At 40.5% G+C, this 20,534-nt stretch overlaps 1 long non-coding RNA gene across 2 annotated transcripts in view; it reads right to left on the reverse strand.

Annotated features, from left to right (window-relative positions):
• The window catches only part of LOC133228792 (uncharacterized), a 180,617-nt gene extending 162,287 nt beyond the window's left edge, over nt 1-18,330 (reverse strand). The window contains exon 1 of one of the 2 annotated variants that reach the window (XR_009730378.1): nt 17,240-18,330. This is a non-coding gene — a long non-coding RNA (uncharacterized LOC133228792). Of the gene's footprint in view, nt 1-17,235 lie in introns of both variants that reach the window. The other variant, XR_009730373.1, reaches the window with a different exon arrangement.
• Nucleotides 18,331-20,534: the final 2,204 nt, after the last annotated feature.

A 20,534-nucleotide genomic window follows, 5' to 3' on the forward strand; every position in this document is an offset into this window, starting at 1 on the left:
TGAAACAAGGTGACCCTACACTGTCCTGCCTTTCTAGGGTTAAGCACTCTGGATCACATTGCAGGAGGAGGAGCTTGAGCAGAGCAGAGGAGTCTTGCTGAGTTGAGGAGACCAAGACTGGTATTGAATGGGACAGGTGTCTTGAGTTTTCAAGGCAGAGTATCAGCAAGAAAGAAGGTATGCAGAGAAAACATTCCCAGAAATTTGCTTACACATCCCACTGTACCCACTGCTAAATACTGAACAATTCCCCAAACTAGCACTCCATCGAGCCATAGTGGAGAGTCTTCACAGAGAACTCCAAACTTTTACTCAGATCTCAGGAAGTTATACATTACGTGGTATCTCTAAACTAGCCTGATGATAAAATCTACACTAGACTTGCTCAAAAAACAAGCCTCAGTATCATGAAGCTGATCATCGGGTAACTACCTGCGAGAACCTCCAAGAAGCACATGCAAATATGGGATTCAATGTATAAGAGATATACTTGGGGAAATGCCTGTAAGGGTTGAAAAGAGAGGAAGCCAGAGGGGCAGAATCTTCAGACTACCTAACATGTCTACCCCTTTGAAAGAAAGGAAGGCTGAGATTGAGCAAGAGTCCCAGACTGCAGCACAGTTTCAGGAGGAATCTCGTCAGATGTCAGCCGAGAGGGCAATGTCAGTGGAGAAGCACCACTAAGCAGAAGGACAGCTTGAAAAATGAGTTAAGAACAGTAAAGAACAGGGAACCCCTTTTTCCACACACCTGACTGTGTGACTTGTAAGCCCATTCTTAGTATAACAACACCAAAGTTTTCAAGCAGGACCTATAGGCAGGGGAGGGTGGAGAACACCATCTATACTTAGTTCTTTTAACATAGCCTGCAAGGCGCTGTAAGACTAGTGAGAAATTTATGATAATATGTTCTGTGATACATTAGTTCCATAGGATATGAATTGATGGTAGGAAAAAAACAAAGCTGGAAGCTTTCTTCAGTGCCAGATTCTCAAAGCCATTCATATGTGGAAGTTTAGCACAACTCTTCCAAGGAGATTATCTGGCTCCCGTGGCAGCTTGTGATCTACAACTCAGATCCCCTGTCAAGGAAGCACTAGCTCCTTATTTGCTGGGAGTACTGTCAGCAGGCAGCCTATAGCTGTCTGCTTTCTTTGGGAACTGCCTCAGCTCCAGGGAACTGCTCAACTGAGGTCTCACCCTTTGTGGTGTTGCCCATATCCAATAACCTGCCAGTGCAAGATGATGAAGTTGTCCTTTTGCCCATCTCAGGACACCTCTGAAGGTCATTCTGACCCCAGAGCTCTTGGGTTGCTGGCCAAGGCTGCTGTTGGATTTGGATTACAACACAGTTTTTCCTTCTATCCATTCCTGCTGCTTTCCCTCTTTCCTACAAATACTGGTTTCTACAAGCACTCTGCTTAATAAACATCCTGCAGGTTACGCTTCATCTCAAGAGTCTGCATCTTAGAGAACCCAGGCTGAGATGCCCCACTTCCCAATTCTGTTTGCCCACCAAAGCCTTTCTTCATAGAGTATCTAATGAGCTCAGGGATAGGAAACATTTTGATGCTGGTAAGTACGAGTGTGAGAACTAAGTGCTTGTGTGGGACGTGAGGGAGGGGTGCCTGAGCCTGAACACAAGCCCATGAGCCCTTTGCAATTTGAAATCAGGTCAATATTGAGAAGATGTTATTTAGTCACTAAGTCATGTCCAATTCTTTGCGACCACATTAACTTCAGCCTGCCAGGCTCCTCTGTCCATGGGATTTCTCAGGCAAAAGTACCAGAGTGTGTTGCCATTTCCTCCTCCAGGGGATCTTCTCAACCCAAGGAATGAACTAGTGTCTCCTGCATAGGCAGGCAGATTCTTTACCACCAAGCCAGCAGGGAAGACCCTTGTCTGATTCTGAAAGTGCTACAGAATCCATTAGCTATTGAGGCAGGTGGAGAAGATCTAAATATTATATGACCTATGCAAATAAATTTTCATTTATCCCGTAAAAATGCTAAAGGTGATCAGTGAGGTTGGATGAAATGCAGTCATTTTTGTCTGACAAAGATTTTGTCTTCACTGCTGCCTTGGGATATTCAGTGGGAGAAGAAAAAGGAAAAGTATAATGAAAGCCTTTGAAGTATAATGAAAGCCTTTGAAAATCATTTTCCAAGAAATGAAAACTAGGCAGTAGATCTTCAGAACTGGGAAGTCTATCCTAAAAGAGTCCAGTGAATTATAAAACACTTATTTAAATATTTGTGTTTGGCAAGCCACTAATACTATCTCAACATGTATTACTAAAATAAATAAATAAATATTTGTTACAAATCTTTGAAATAATCATTTTTGTATTTTAATACTGCTCTGAAACAAGGAGCTGGCTTGAAAGACTTGCACTTAAATGATCAGAGACAGTGAGCTATCAGATGGCATAACCAGCATAGAGCAATTTCCAAATAAGATGAGATGTAACAGCCTCTACAAACATGGCTTGGGGAGGAGTTTGCCTTAGCTCACTTGAATAAGCTACTGTCTATAGCTCACAAGGGTCCCGTTCTTAATGAGGTGATGCATAGCAGCGCACACTGTGAGTCCAAATAGCAGATGGCAACACTGTTGAGTAGGCTGGCAGTCTGATGTCTAGCAACCAACTGGCAGCAGTCATTATTAAACTGATTCATGTGCCCGGGGAAAATCTTTATAAGACTCTCAGCAAATGTGAGCAGTGAGAAGCAAATGATCTATCTGCTATTCCTATCTTCTATGGATACCTATATTTTAAAAAATATTATTCCCCAAGGCAATCTCCAGAAAGAAGTGGCATGATGCGTGAACTGGAGGCCCTATTCCTTTCCTATATACTCATGTACCTTTAAACATGATGGCTATGATTTCTGTCTTCAGTGAATCACTATTAACTCAAAGGAAATAGCTTCATTGTATTCACCCTATGGACTTAACGGCAAATATTCAATGATTTGTAAGCACTTATAGATTTTCTAAATAAGCTTCCATGTAAATGGTATTGCAAATGTAATAACAACATATTCTGTCTCACATAATGAAGCAATGGCCTTTGTTCATGATCCATTTACCTGCAGCAGATAACACATCCCTGGGTGAAGAGCTTGTTATTATCACAATTGGTTAGGAATGCTGACTAAGAAAGCCACTGACTTTATTTTAATTTATTTAGTTTGGTCGCCCTAGCTTCACTCTCTTTGCACCAAGGTCAAAGCAGCTCCAGGCCTGAGGGCTGTTAGAGGCCAAAGTGCACTGTAGCTGGGGGTGGGGTGAAGAAATCCACTAGCTTTAGAAAACTGTTATCATCTAAGGATTTTACACACACACACATTAAAAAAAATCTTGAAACTATTTGTTTTAAAAATTCTGTCTTTACAAATCAAAATGTTAAGTAAATATCATTTTTTCTTTTCAAATGTTAAAGGATCTGCTATTTGTTATCATAAAGCCAATTTCTATACCTCTATATAATAATATGCAGATGACACCACCCTTATGGCAGAAAGTCAAGAGGAACTAAAAAGCCCCTTGATGAAAGTGAAAGAAGAGAGTGAAAAAGTTGGCTTAAAGCTCAACATTCAGAAAACAAAGATCATGGCATCTGGTCCCATCACTTCATGGGAAATAGATGGGGAAACAGTGAAAACAGTGTCAGACTTTATTTTTGGGGGCTCCAAAATCACTGCAGAAGGGGATCGAAGCCATGAAATTAAAAGACGCTTACTCCTTGGAAGAAAAGTTATGACCAACCTAGATAGCATTTTCAAAAACAGAGACATTACTTTGCCAACAAAGTTCCGTCTAGTCAAGGCTATGGTTTTTCCAGTGGTCATGTGTGAATGTGAGAGTTGGACTGTGAAGAAAGCTGAGCACCGAAGAATTGATGCTTTTGAACTGTGGTGTTGGAGAAGACTCTTGAGAGTCCCTTGGACTGCAAGGAGATCCAACCAGTCCATTCTGAAGGAGATCAGCCCTGGGATTTCTTTGGAAGGAATGATGCTGAAGCTGAAACTCCAGTACTTTGGCCACCTCATGCGAAGAGTTGACTCATTGGAAAAGACTTTGATGCTGGGAGGGATTGGGGGCAGGAGGAGAAGGGGACAACAGAGGATGAGATGGCTAGATGGCATCACTGACTTGATGGATGTGAGTTTGAGTGAACTCTGGGAGTTGGTGATGGACAGGGAGGCCTAGCGTGCTGCGATTCATGGGGTCGCAAAGAGTCGGACACGACTGAGTGACTGAACTGAGCTGAACTGATATATTAATAATTAAGACTTAAAGGTGAATAGGTATGATGATATTAATAGCACTCAGTTGTGTCCGACTCTTCACAACCCCATGGACTGCAGCCTACCAGACTCCTCTGTCCATGGGATTCTCCAGGCAAGAATACTGGAGTGGGTTGCCATTTCCTTCTCCAGGGGATCTTCCCATATATTAATAAGACTTAAAGGTGAATAGGCATGATGATATTAATAGCAGCACTACAAAAGCTCAATCTGAATGTCAGCCACCTTACCAAAAGATAAATATGGTATTCTCTTTTAGAACAGAAGAGTTCTAGTGATCATGACCAAGATGGAAACACATTGTGTAAATTTGTATGTACCAAGTAGTCGTCTTCTAATTTTCCAGGCAAGAATACTGGAGTGGATTGCCATTTCCTTCTCCATTCTAATCTCCCACCTTTCATTAAAGCTGCTCTTATCAAAGACATCAATGATATACATCTTGCCAAAAACAATTTCATTCTCACACTCGAACTTACTCTAACTTCCAGAGGCATTTAATGCAATTGATCACTACCACCATCTTGAAACAGTTTCTTGGCTTGGTTTCTAGAATAGAAGTGCACCTGCCTGGTTTTCCTCTCTGTTGCTTCAATTCACTGTCAGTTTTCCTCATGAAAATCCTCATGAAAAACCGGACCTTGTGACATCTGAATAGCTTTAGATATTCTCTGCATGCATTCTGACATTTGAATGAACTCAGATATTCTGTTATGTACACTTTAATGAGGGCAGGCACTGTGTCTGACTTACAGCACACAGTGAACACTCAAATACTTATTGAGGGAATAAATGAACACAGGAACAACATACTGTTTGAATAGATGAGTGTTAAGAACAATGATGATGACCTGGAATTGAATGTTTCCTAATGTTATTGAGTTGGGCATAAATATCATAATCCTTATTTTTTATCTTTTTAGAACACAAAATTGAGGTTTAGATAGGTCAAAGAACTTGCTCAATAATATGCAGCTTCAAATTACTAGAGCTGAGACTTGTACTCCTTTGTCCTAGTCCAAAGGCTATGCGCTCAACTCAGTGCTCCATGTACTGATAAGTATAAGAGAAGACAAGGAAGAGGACCCCTAGTTCAGCTTGCTTATCTCCTCTGCTACAACAGTGTAGTCTTGAGGTTGGTGGTTCTGATGACATCAGAACTAAAAATGCTATTTTTTCTCACATTCAAAATTTAAAAAGACCTATCCCCTTATCTGTAAAAGAGAGATGAAAATACTATCAATCGACCTTCCATAGATTGTTACTTTTAGGGTGAAATAATATAATGGATATGCAAAATATAAATCACCATTCAAAAATATGGATGGTTTCCATTCAATAATTATTACTACTGGGAGATATTAAATGAAGTGCTGAAGTAGGGAGGCAGAAAATCTTACTCACAGGAACAGACTAAAGGAGCAGGAAGAAGACAATCAGGAAAGAGCTATATTTAGTCAATAATATTGCATTAACTTTGTAAAGTAACAGAAAAAAATTTATATTAAAAAAGAGCTAGAACATTCTTCACCTACTTAACACTTATCAGTTAGGGAAAAAAAGAGTTAATGTTCTCTAGTTCCCATGTAAAAGATAATGAACACCCACTACAAAATTACAGAATTAAAGGTTCATTGACTTAGCCATACTATAATTTTTTTTAACAACTAAAAAAAGAAAATCGTAAGGATAAAAGCCTGATGCTGTGAAATAAAACTGGCATTTCTGTAGTTTATTCATTTTGTGCTTGTGTGGTTTCTACCTTCCATTGACTCCAGAGGCATTACAATTAGCATCTCCCAGGGATGACTGGAGATGGAGGAGGCAGGGGAAATTAGGTTAATGAGGCAGTACAGAGGAAGGCAATCCTGTGAACTTCTGGTCCTCAGAATATACAGGTCTTTGAACTGTAATCAGGTAGCCACAGTTAGGAGCACTCCCAAAATTTCCTTTCACTACTGGATTCCAGGTTGTAATATTAAGTTATTATAGAAAATGTTGACCAATATAACTTAAATTCTGGTACTTTAGTTTACTGTGAGGCCTTCCCTCATAGCTCAGTTGGTAAAAGATCCGCCTGCAATGGAGGAGATCCTGGTTCGATTCCTGGGTCAGGAAGATCTGCTGGAGAAGGTATAGGCTTCCCACTCCAGTATTCTTGGGCTTCCCTTGTGGTTCAGCTGATAAAGAATCCGCCTGCAATGTGGGAGACCTGGGTTCGATCCCTGAGTGGGCAAGATGCCCTGGAGAAGGGAAAGGCTACACACTCCAGTATTCTGGCCTGGAGAATTCCATGGACTATGCAATTCATGGGGTCACAGAGAATCAGACATGACTGAGCAACTTTCACTTTCACTTTAGTTTACTAATGGTACCTCAGTCCTTTGTCAGCAATGTAGTCATCAGTTCTCTGTTAAGGAGACTAAGGATGTGTGTGTGTACGTCGCTCAGTCACGTCTGACTCTGTGACCCTATGGACTGTAGCCGAACAGGCTCCTCTGTCCATGGAATTCTCCAGGCAAGAATACTGGAGTGGGGTGCCATGCCCTTCTCCAGAGGATCTTCCCCAAATAGCCAGACCTCCTGGTCACATTTGTGTCTCCACTGTGGACATCACACAGGACATTTAACTTAGTTAACCAAAAGTATTTCTTAACCCACAAAGCACAGAAGTATGACCAAATGGGTAGAGCTTTGGAATCAGTCAGGTTAATATTTAAATCTTAGTTCACATACTTAGCAAATATAATGCTCAGCCTCAAAATGTTCATTATTTAAATGGATATAATCCCTCACAAGTTAGTTTTGAAGTCTCATGATGATAAATTTAAACTGATTAGATTGCCTGGCACAGAGTCAGTTTTCAATAAAGCATGGCTGTTACAATTACCAAAGTTGTTAATTATTGGAATGGTGATACCAAAAAATTGTTGTGATTTTTCACTGTTTTTTTTTTAAAGAGAGATCCATATGTGTGTTTACATAGAATTTATTCTAGAGATTTAGTCATTCGTGCAACAATCACCTCAGTTCTCTTCTAATTATTAACGGATTCAAAGAACAGTAACTAAGTGCCTACTATGTGCCAAGTACCATGACTCTAAGGTCTAGGGAAGATACAAAAATAAATGTAATATAGACTCCATTATAGAGAATACGTAAAAAATAATTTCAAAAAGAAAATAAGCAACATAAATGAGGCATAAACAAAATACTGTGGAATTCAGAAGTGCACGGTTCTTCTTTGTAAAGGATTCTACGAAACTATCATGGAAGAGGAGGTATTTAATCTAAGCCTTACAGTAAACATACAATTTAGATACACAGAGATTGAGGAGGAGGAAGACAAATGAATGGATGATTCATGAATGAGTCATTCATTTCAAAATCTTCCCATTGCTCAAATTCCTGGAGATCAGCCTTTGTGGTGCCTACACTCTAGCGATGGCCAGCAAAGTCATATGAAAGTGAGGTGACATGAGAAAGACACATGTAGAGGTCTGGGATGGCCTAAGGGAAGAGTGACTGTTAATAAATCTGCTATAAAATCTTGGGAAGTTTCAGATGCCGAGGTTAAATATTTTAACTTTATTCAAGACTTTCAGAATGAAATTTCAAAACCATTAACCACATGTTGAAGTTAAAAACAAAAGCTAGAGGTCTGGTCCAAAGTACAAGCTGACTGAAAGAACATTGTTAAAAGATAAACTGAGGCATACTGAAAATTATAAGAGTTTATTTAAGCTAAAATCATTGTGCATTCAGTTCAGTTCAGTTGCTCGATCGTGTCTGACTTTTTGCAACCCCATGAATCACAGCACGCCAGGCCTCCCTGTCCATCACCAACTCCCAGAGTTCACTCAGACTCACGTCCATCGAGTCAATGATGCCATCCAGCTATCTCATCCTCTGTCGTCCCCTTCTCCTCCTGCCCCCAATCCCTCCCAGCATCAGAGTCTTTTCCAATGAGTCAACTCTTCGAATGAGGTGGCCAAAGTAATGCAGTTTCAGCTTTAGCATCATTCCTTCCAAAGAAATCCCAAGGCTGATCTCCTTCAGAATGGACTGGTTGGATCTCCTTGCAGTCCAAGGGACTCTCAAGAGTCTTCTCCAACACCACAGTTCAAAAGCATCAATTCTTCGGTGCTCAACTTTCTTCACAGTCCAACTCTTACATCCATACATGACTACTGGAAAAACCATAGCCTTGACTAGACTGACCTTTGTTGGCAAAGTAATGTCTCTGCTTTTCAATATGCTATCTAGGTTGGTCATAACTTTTCTTCCAAGGAGTAAGCGTCTTTTAATTTCATGGCTGCAGTCACCATCTGCAGCGATTTTGGAGCCCAAAAAATAAAGTCTGACACTGTTTCCACTCTTTCCCCATCTATTTCCCATGAAGTGATGGGACCAGATGTCATGATCTTCATTTTCTGAGTGTTGAGCTTTAAGCCAACTTTTTCACTCTCCTCTTTCACTTTCATCAAGAGGGTTTTTAGTTCCTCTTCACTTTCTGCCATAAGGGTGGTGTCATCTGCATATCTGAGGTTATTGATATTTCTCCCCGCAATCTTGATTCTAGCTTGTGCTTCTTCCAGCCCAGGGTTTCTCATGATGTACTCTGCATATAAGTTAAATAAGCAGGGTGACAATATACAGCCTTGACGTACTCCTTTTCCTATTTGGAACCAGTCTGTTGTTCCATGTCCAGTTCTAACTGTTGCTTCCTGACCTGCATACAGGTGTCTCAAGAGGCAGGTCAGGTGGTCTGGTATTCCCACCTCTTTCATAATTTTCCACAGTTTATTGTGATCCACACAGTCAAAGGCTTTGGCATAGTCAATAAAGCAGAAATAGGTGTTTTTCTCGAACTCTCTTGCTTTTTCCATGATCCAGCGGATGTTGGCAATTTGATCTCTGGTTCCTTTGCCTTTTTTAAAACCAGCTTGAACATCTGGAAGTTCAAGGTTCATGTATTGCTGAAGCCTGGCTTGGAGAATTTTGAGCATTACTTTACTAGCATGTGAGATGAGTGCAATTGTGCGGTAGTTTGAGCATTCTTTGGCATTGCCATTCTTTGGGATTGGGATGAAAATGGACCTTTTCCAGTCCTGTGGCCACTGCTGAGTTTTCCAAATTTGCTGGCATATTGAGTGCAGCACTTTCACAGCATCATCTTTCAGGATTTGAAATAGCTCAACTGGGATTCCACCACCTCCACTAGCTTTGCTCATAGTGATGCTTTCTAAGGCCAACTTCACTTCACTTCACATTCCAGGCTGTCTCGCTCTAGGTGAGTGGTCACACCATCGTGATTATCTGGGTCGTGAAGATCTTTTTTGTACATTTTTTTGTACATTGTGCATTATGCAACCCCAAATTGGAAGTGGTCAGGAGTGACCCACCAACAGAAGCCAGGAAAAAGATATATAGAGAAAGTGTGGAAGCAAAAAAAGGAAATCATTGATTGGTTAAAGTTTAACGCCTAGTTGGCTATTTGTGACTGGCGGAGGAGTCTGGTGGACTGCAGTCCACGGGGTCGCTGGGAGTCAGACATGACTGAGTGACTTCACTTTCACTTTTCACTTTCATGCATTGGAGAAGAAAATGACAACCCACTCCAGTGTTCTTGTCTGGGGAATCCCAGGGATGGGGGAGCCTGGTGGGCTGCCGTCCATGGGGTCGCACAGAGTTGGACACAACTGAAGCGACTTAGCAGCAGCAGCAGCAGTCCTCTGTTTTGATTTCCTAACGTTGAGGCATTGACAGGCTTAGAGGCTGGTTTCCTTACAGGCTGCCAGGGCATTAGAGCCATAGTGTAATGGCCTCCTTACTTAATTAATTTAGTAGCATGCACATTGTTAAGACTTGTTGAATGGCATCTAAAATTCTTTCTAAAAGTTTCTGAAATGAATTAGAAGCAAGCAAGTTTGGAAGTAGGAACACAGCAGAGAGAAGCCTCTTTCAGTAGGTCAGGAGTGAGGTAATGAGAAGATAAACTGAGGCAGAAAGACAAATGGGAGACATTGTGATGGTGCTTCATGACTGTAACTCTGTCCTACCTCCTACCAAGATGGGAAATCTGGTCAAATTTTAAAAAATCAAATGGCCTCTCTCTCTCAATTTTTTCACTTACAGATATATAAACATTTCAACTTTTAAATCATACATGAAATAAATAACAAAGTTAATCTGGCAGATTCAAATGCAAGCCAAAAATGTATCAAAGAGATACCTCCCAAGCTATGCTTTCTTTTCTTTTTTTAATAGGGTTATAGTCACTTTACAATGTTATGTTAGTTTCTGCTGTACAGTGAAGTCAATCAGTCAATCAGCTATGTGTACACATATATGCCCTCTGTCTTAGACCTCCCTCTCACTCCCATCCCCCATCTCATTCTTCTAGGACACCACAGAGCACTGCGCTGAGCTTCTTCTGTTTTACAGCAAGTTCCCACTAGCCATCTGTTTTACACATGGTAGGTACATATGTCAATCCTAATCTCCCAGTTAGTCCCATCCTGCTCTCCCCACACTGGATCTTCCTGTCTGTTCTCTATGTCTGCATTTCCATTCCTTCACTGAAAATAGATATGTGCTGTGCTTAATTGTTCAGTCGTGTCTGACTCTTTGCGATCCCATGGACTGTAGCCCATCAGGCTCTCTGTCCATGGGGATTCTCCAGGCAAGAATACTGGAGTAGGTTTCCATTTCCTTGTCCAGGCGATCTTCCCAACCCAGGGATTGAACCCAGGTCTCCTGCACTGCAGGCAGATTCTTTACCATCTGAGCCACCAGGTAAGCCCCAAATTAGATTTATCTGTACCATTTTTCTAGATTCCACATATTTCTGTTAATAAACAATATTTGTTTTTCTCTTTCTGACTTACTTCACTCTATATGACAGACTCTATGTCCATCCACGTCTCTACGAAATGCATTCTTTTCCATTCCAACGCTGTCCTGTCTGTCTGCCTCAATGTCTTCTTCAAGAATGTTCAGTTAATTCCTCCCTTAAAGTTTAAATGAGTTGACAAGGGCTGAACCCCCTTCATGACTGCAACCAGCAAGGCATATCTAGCTAACTTTCAATCTGGCCCATTTTTGTATGATGACACTTTCCTGAAGTGACTAATATTATCTCTATGTGTGACAGAGCCCTATGTGTGACTTTTCATTATAAAAATATCCACTGAGTACATAACATTATTCATGAAAACATGAGAGCTTGCAGAAGAAGTAAACAGCTGAAAGGGCAGCAAGACAAGATAAATGTTTCCTAATAAAAAACATGAGAGTGTATTTCATTATCTGTGAGGAGCAGAGAGGTTAGCCTAAGAGATAAAGGTTAAAAAATATACCATGAGCGATATACTCACACACAACTATAGATAAATATATTAATAGAAATATAAAATTTATCATAGTCCTATTCACCCAATGACAGCTTATTCCCACCCATCCCCTCTCTATTATTATCCAATTATAAAATCAGGGACGTGGGAAGTCCACTTAATCTTTCCTTTTCCCTAATTATTAAAAATGTTCTGGGTATATTTTACTAACTAAATTTCTCCTGCTGATCTAATTTCAGCTAATGGCTATTTTCCCCTTCTTGTATAGGATAAAGTGCAAACCCTTTATGATGGAATAAAGGCCCATTGATTTAGCTACATTATAGCCTTATCTCCAATCCTACTTCCTTACGCACCCTTGCACAAGCTGTTCCTTCTATTTGGAATGGCTCCTTCCACTGTGCGTGAACTCCAACAAAAAGGCTCAAAGATCATCTCCTGGGTGAAACCTTTGCTGCTCCCTACAGCCAAACATAAAGCACTTATCATTAATCTACATCCCTGATGCCCTAAATATTTTCTATAGCTTACCTGTCCCCATCACTCGTCTAAATGAAATTCTTGAAATCAGAGAGGTCTCATTAATCACAGTGAAAAATCAAAACCATGTACCACATACACACACACACACACACACACACACACACACACAGTCTATAGAGTCAACATTAACAGAATTTAATATTAAACTCTTCATTAGCATAAATATTAAGACAATTTCAAGAGACTCCTACCCAAGAAAATAACGTTGCAAGTTACTATACTGTTCCTTCCAGAAGTTTCTCTAAAATCCATCAACTCAATAGAAAATATCAACCAACAGTTTATGCACTAAGACTCTTTAAATAATATATTTAGATGAAATAAATATCTTTAAATGTATTATAATAATAGTAACATAATAGTGAATGGAAGAGAGTTATTACTGAGTAAAATGTACAAATGAATTCCAGTCCTTCTACTCATTCCTTCTCCACAGTGTCCGGTGATCCCATTTCTCACCACCTTTCTAAGCTAACGAAAGGGAGGAAATATTTGCATTTTCTGAGCTCTGTCCAGAGGTATTTTCCAGATAAATTTTTTAATAAACAAAGGCATGGCCAACAGATTCCCTCAGTCTAGTATACATGTATGCTAAGCTGTTTCAGTCAAGTACGACTCTGTGCAACCGTATGGACTGCAGCCTTCCAGGCTTCCCCGTCCAGGGGATTCTCCTGGAATGGGTCACCATGCCCTCCTCCAGGGCATCTCCCCAACCCGGGATCAAAGCCTCGTCTCTCACCGTCTCCTGCATTGTCACGCGGGCTCTTCACCACCAGTGCCACCTGGGAAGCCCCAAAGTACAACAAAAACGTCTGCATCCATGAACTCTTAATTACACTAAAAATGATAACATTTGGTCAACATCGGAGGATGTGAGGGAATTATCTATTTTATATACTGATTAAAAAAAAAAAACAACAACCATTCATTTACATGAACTGTCCACTGGTGTCCTAAATACTACCTGAGGAGAAATTTCTGCTTATAAAAACATTCTAAAGGACTTCCAGTCTCAGTCATGCATGATAAAGTGGCTGGTATTGAACAAAGCCTTCTGCCAAGAACAACTATAAAAGCTGATGACATACATAAATCAACTGTTTGAAGGAGCTGGCACAAAACCAGGATAGGAAGGACTCTCTCAGGCTCTGAGAGAAGGGAAGCACATACAGCGAGGTCTATGTTCATGCTATGGCTTTTCTCTGAGGGCATTTTTCTAATTGTAATGTATGGAATATAACTCAAACAAAGTGACAGTCTTATTGGATTGAGGGGAAAGAGGTCTGAGTTCAGAACTGCCAGTGTGTCTTGGAATTGAGCATCACACCCCAGATGGGAAAAGAATTGAGAGAAGGATCCAAAAATTTGCATTCAAATTCCCTTCTGGTCATGTTAATGACTCAGTGCCAGCAATAGTAGCACAAATGATGGCAGGTGAGTAGATGGAATTAAACTGTTGACGTGTTCTCATATTGGTCAGTAACTGGTAAAGTTACTAATTTAAGGTAGATCACAATAAAATATGGATGCATATTGTAGTTACATGGAAAATATCAAAAAGAATAATTTTTATAGTACATAATAAAAAAAATCCTATAGAGGGAAAATAGAGTAACAAACAACATCTGATTAGTCTAAAGTAATACAAGAAAGGATAAATAAAGGATCAAAGAACAGATGAGATAAATATAAAATAAATAATAGGTTAGTAGACATAAACCAAACTATTTTAGTCAGTTTGAGCTGCTACAAGAAAACACCATGGGCTCCCAGGTGGCACAGTGGTAAAGGATCCACCTGCCAAGCAGGAGATGCAGGTTTAATCCCTGGGCCAGGAAGATCCCCTGAAGGAGGAAATAGCAACCCCCTTCAGTAATTTTGCCTACGAAATCCCATGGACAGAGGAGCCTGGCAGGCTACAGTCCATGGGGTCCCAAAGAGTCGGACACAACTGAGCACACACACACACACACACACACACACACACAAGAAAATGCCATAGGCTGAATAGCTTATAAACAACAGAAACTTATTCTTCACAGTTCTAAAGCCTGGACGTCCAAGATTAGGCAGCTAGCATGGTTGAGTGCTGGTGAAAGCCTTCTTCCAGGCTGAAGATTTCTTGTATCCTCACACAGCAGAGAGAAGAAAGGAGAAGCAAGTCCCCCTTCCCCATCTAAAGGCACTAATCCCACCCATGAGGGCTCCACTATCAGGACCTCATCTAATCCTAATTACCTCCCAAAGGCTCTACCTCTTAATATGGTCACATTAAGAGGTAGGGTTTCAACAGATGATTTTTGGGAGGGAAGCATTCACTCCATAACACCAGATTGGTCAGTAGTTATACAAGATATAACTAGAAAAAAGACTTGGATTAAAGGACAGACTGTTGGACTGAACTTCAAACAAACAAATAAGATCCAGCTATATGATGTTTGCGCTTCCCAGGTGGCTCAGTGGTGAAGAATCTGTGTGCCAATGCAGGAGCCACAGGAGACTTGGGTTCAATCCCTGGGGTGAGGAGATCCCCTGCAGAAGGAAATGGCAATGCACTCCAGTATTCTTGCCTGGAAAATCCCACGGACATAGGAACCTGGTGGATTATAGTTGATGGGGTCGCAAAGATTCGGACATGACAGCATGCATGCACAATATGATGCTGATAAAAGACAGACTCTAAATATAAGAACACAGAAACTTCAAAAATAGAAAGAGTGGAAATATATACAGTATGCAGAAACTAAACAAAAGAAAGCTGGTACAGGTTTAATAATACTAACAAAGTAGACTTTAAGTATTACTAGAAATAAAATTATATTTCAAAATAATAAAGAGTCCATTAAATAGGAAGATAATACAACTTTTTTTTTTTGTTTTTCCAAATGCACTTAGACATTTGCCAAAATAGACCAAAGCAAATGTTAACAAATTTAGAGAATTGAAATCATCCATTTTCTCACTGGAGTGGAATTAAACTAAATAGTGACATAAAGATAACTAGCAAAATTCCTAAATGCTTGTAAATTCAGCAATGCTAATGTATGAATAAGAGGAAAAATTATGATGGAAATAACACAAGTTCTTACAAAGTCACTTTCATAAGTTGATCTGTTTTTTAATTACTCATTTCATAAAACAGTTTTTGGAAAACATTAAAGGAAGCTTACAGGCTCCCTCCACTTCTCCAATCTAAAATAGACATTTTCCCAACTACAGTTCCAGCCATTACTGGACTTAAATTTGTAAAGAACTGTGAAGGGTCTACGATTTTATTGCACTTGCTACCTAACATATTAGGCCAGCACAGTTTTAAGGATTCTAGCCCAAGATGTGAGTCAGAGCCAAGGACTTTATTACTCGCAACACAGGGACAGCAGGAGCTTCAAGTTCACATGGGTTTCCTGCTCACAAACCCAAGCAGGGGTGATACGGAGTATCTCTATCTAGTGTGCATGCAGCTCACTAGAGTGACCCAGCCCGTGCTGTGCTCCAAACTGAAGGGTTCCTGATATGCAGGACATTATGCTGTAATCAGGAAAATCTCAGGCAAACTAAGACAAGTTCGTCACCTGGTGCACAACGAGTTTGTATCACAGCCCAGATGCCTTGACTTTAGGAAACACCAAACTTTTAAAGGAAACTGCCAGCAAATTTGCCCAAACTTTGCTCCAGAAAGAGACATTATCATTATTATCCTGGATGGCAAACAAATCTGCCCTTTGCCTCAGAGAGAAACTCTATCTTTATCTTTTCAAGCTGTTTGCCATACAAACATACCTAAGAAGATATTCCAGAATAGAAGCTGCCAACATATCTGCTCAGAAGATGTGCAGAAAAGCAAGAGATCTGAAGGGAATTGTCTCCTGCTACTATCCCCATAAAATTACAGTGCAATTATATTGTAATCATCCCTTCACTAATCTATATCTTGGCTTCAGAAATGAAAAGTCCATTCTCTTCCATACTTTGGTCAAGTTTCCTTTGTTAAGAACCCAATACAAAATGTTTGCTCACTATTTTTTCTTCTGATTGCAAGTTTGTGATAAAGGCACCTAAGTATATTGAAAATGACCTATGTCTTAAGTTGCTATTTTATCTCAGCAAAAATTTAATAAAAAAGAAAAAAGAGATACTTGTTTCTACTGCTTCCACTATCTAAGGATATTTACTTATTAAATCTACTTTTGGGCATCTACCAAAAGAGATTCCAAGGGCCAAGAAAAAGACAACAGAATTTAGGAGTGGGGACAAGTAAATCAGATAAAAACAAAGAAAAAAACAACACAAAACTGTGTCCCTTTTGGTGAATGAGGTTATATTAATACTAGGAGATTTAACTAACCTGGACTTTATTAACATGTGTACAGGGAATTTCCGTGAACTTCATCAGCCCATAGGTTCCAGCAGCTCATATTAACTGTAACAGTCTAAATTTCTGATTGCTTCCCCAGGAGAATTTCTGGGGTGGCTAGGGGATGTTTCGCAAGCCCTCACCAAGCCCTTTCTCACCGTGTCCACCATTCACCACTGGCACCTACTGTATACCACCATGTCTGTGGGACTCTGGGGCTTCCCACAATCAATGAGACTTGAGTCCCAGAAGGTACAGGCTTCATCGATTCCATTAGTGCCTTAGTTTTCTCTCACTGCATAGAAAAATCACCATATAGATAGGGACTTAAAACAACACAAATCGTCTCACACTTCTGTGTCAGAACTCTGAGCAGGCTCAACTGGATTATTTTCTTAGGGTCTCACAAGGCTGAAATCAAGATGCTCCCTGGGCTGGGCTTTTATCTGGAAACCCTAGGAAAGAATCTGCTTCCATACTCATTCAGGCCATTGGCTCAACATCGACTGAGATCCATATGTCTTTGCCGACTGTCAGAAACAGGTACTTTTATGTTCCTTAAGGCCACCTGCATTCCTTGACACAAGGCTCCTTTCCTGTTCATTTCAGCAATAGCGCATCAAATCTACCCCTGTGCTTTGAATCTCTGACCTCCTTTTGTGCCCCTACCTACAGATGAGAGCTTATCTGATAGGATCCGGCCCAGTTGAGTAATCTTCATACTTTAAGGTCAACTGACTTGGAACTTCAGTTACAACTGCAAAATCCCTTCAAAGATGTACCTAGATAACTGTTGAATGGGTAGCTGTTGAAAGTGAGTCAGAAGCCCTGGGGTCGGGTGGGGGCAAAGCAACTTTAGACTCCTGTCCACCACACTTACAGCATGGAGACAGCATTTGCCTCTCTGCATTTGTTTTATGGAGCTGCAGTAAGGCACTGTTTGTGCACTTATACTTGAGAGTTTTTAGAAAATCAGATTTTTCAGGGTTTAAGTACATTGCTCACCACTGGATTTTAATCTCCATCCAATAGCGTCTTGCTTAGTAGCCAAGTGAAAATAAAAATTCTTATGTTGTATTCAGAATCACTCATTCACCCAGACAACTAAAGTTTATTACAAGGTGAAACTCTCCTCTTTTAGGACACATACTTTCTCAGAAATCTCCTTAGTTCATCAGAAAAACAAGGCTTGGGGAAATGGCCTTACCAGTACACCAGGCATGTCCAGACAAGTCTGAATTCCAGAGCCTGCAGCCTGTTTTCCTGCTACATTTACATACTACTGATATGGGATCTCTGAGCTCTGTGTCAGTTCAGTTCAGTTCAGTTCAGTGACTCAGTCATGTCCGACTCTTTGTGACCCCATGAATCGCAGCACGCCAGGCCTCCCTGTCCATCACCAACCCCCGGAGTTCACTCAGACTCACGTCCATCGAGTCAGTGATGCCATCCAGCCATCTCATCCTCTGTCGTCCCCTTCTCCTCCTGCCCCCCATCCCTCCCAGCATCAGAGTCTTTTCCAGTGAGTCAACTCTTCGCATGAGGTGGCCAAGGTACTGCAGTTTCAGCTTTAGCATCATTCCTTCCAAAGAAATCCCAGGGCTGATCTCCTTCAGAATGGACTGGCTGGATTTCCTTGCAGTCCAAGGGACTCTCAAGAGTCTTCTCCAACACCACAGTTCAAAAGCATCAATTCTTCTGCGCTCAGCTTTCTTCACAGTCCAACTCTCACATCCATACATGATCACTGGAAAAACCATAGCCTTGACTAGAGGGACCTTTGTTGGCAAAGTAATGTCTTTGCTTTTGAAAATGCTATCTAGGTTGGTCATAACTTTCCTTCCAAGGAGTAAGCGTCTTTTAATTTCATGGCTGCAGTCACCATCTGCAGTGATTTTGGAGCCCAGAAAAATAAAGTCTGACACTGTTTCCACTGTTTCCCCATCTATTTCCCATAAAATGATGGGACCAGATGCCATGATCTTCGTTTTCTGAATGTTGAACTTTAAGCCAACTTTTTCACTCTCCTCTTTCACTTTCATCAAGAGGCTTTTTAGTTCCTCTTCACTTTCTGCCATAAGGGTGGTGTCATCTGCATATCTAAGGATATGATATTTCTCCCAGCAATCTTGATTCCAGCTTGTGTTTCTTCCAGTCCATCATTTCTCATGATGTACTCTGCATAGAAATTAAATAAGCAGGATGACAATATACAGCCTTGATGTACTCCTTTTCCTATTTGGAACCAGTCTGTTGTTCCATGTCCAGTTCTAACTGTTGCTTCCTGACCTGCATACAGGTGTCTCAAGATGCAGGTCAGGTGGTCTGGTATTCCCATCTCTTTCAGAATTTTCCACAGTTTATTGTGATCCACACAGTCAAAGGCTTTGGCATAGTCAATAAAGCAGAAATAGATGTTTTTCTTGAACTCTCTTGCTTTTTCCATGATCCAGCAGATGTTGGCAATTTGATCTCTGGTTCCTCTGCCTTTTCTAAAACCAGCTTGAACATCTGGAAGTTCATGGTTCACGTATTGCTGAAGCCTGGCTTGGAGAATTTTGAGCATTACTTTACTAGCATGTGAGATGAGTGCAATTGTGCAGTAGTTTGAGCATTCTTTGGCATTGCCTTTCTTTGGGATTGGAATGAAACCTGACCTTTTCCAGTCCTGTGGCCACTGCTGAGTTTTCCAAATTTGCTGGCATATTGAGTGCAGCACTTTCACAGCATCATCTTTCAGGATTTGAAAGAGCTCAACTGGAATTCCATCACCTCCACTACCTTCGTTCATAGTGATGCTTTCTAAGGCCCACTTGACTTCACATACCAGGATGTCTGGCTCTAGGTCAGTGATCACAGCATCGTGATTATCTGGGTCAAGAAGATCTTTTTGTACAGTTCTTCTGTGTATTCTTGCCATCTCTTCTTAATATCTTCTGCTTCTGTTAGGTCCATACCATTTCTGTCCTTTATCGAGCCCATCTTTGCATGAAATGTTTCCTTGGTATCTCTAATTTTCTTGATGAGATCTCTATTCTTTCACATTCTGTTGTTTTCCTCTATTTCCTTTTATTGATCACTGAGGAAGGCTTTCTTATCTCTCCTTGCTATTCTTTGGAACTCTGCATTCAGATGTTTATATTTTTCCTTTTCTCCTTTGCTTTTTGCTTCTCTTCTTTTCACAGCTATTTATAAGGCCTCCTCAGACACCTACTTTGCTTTTTTGCATTTCTTTTCCATGGGGATTGTCTTGATCCCTGTCTCCTGTACAATGTCATGAACTTCCGTCCATAGTTCATCAGGCACTCTATCTATCAGATCTAGGCCCTTAAATCTATTTCTCACTTCCACTGTATAATCATAAGGGATTTGATTTAGGTCATACCTGAATGGCCTAGTGGTTTTCCTTATTTTCTTCAATTTCAGTCTGAATTTGGCAATAAGGAGTTCATGATCTGAGCCACAGTCAGCTCCTGGTCTTGTTTTTGCTGACTGTATAGAGCTTCTCCATCTTTGGCTGCAAAGAATATATTCAATATGATTTTGGTGTTGACCATCTGGTGATGTCCTTGTGGAGAGTCTTCTCTTGTGTTGTTGGAAGAGGGTGTTTGTTATGACCAGTGCATTTTCTTCACAAAACTCTATTAGTCTTTGCCCTGCTTCATTCCGTATTCCAAGGCAAAATTTGCCTGGTACTCCAGGTGTTTCTTGACTTCCTACTTTTGCATGCCAGTCCCCTATAATGAAAAGGACATCATTTTTGGGTGTTAGATATAAAAGTCTTGTAGGTCTTCATAGAACTGTTCAACTTCAGCTTCTTCAGTGTTACTGGTTGGGGCATAGATTTGGATTACTGTGATATTGAATGGTTTGCCTTGGAAACCAACAGAGATCATTCTGTTGTTTTTGAGATTGCATCCAAGTACTGCATTTCAGACTCTTTTGTTGACCATGATGGCTACTCCATT

This window comes from Bos javanicus, chromosome 1, assembly GCF_032452875.1.
Source record: "Bos javanicus breed banteng chromosome 1, ARS-OSU_banteng_1.0, whole genome shotgun sequence".
Taxonomy (NCBI): domain Eukaryota; kingdom Metazoa; phylum Chordata; class Mammalia; order Artiodactyla; family Bovidae; genus Bos; species Bos javanicus.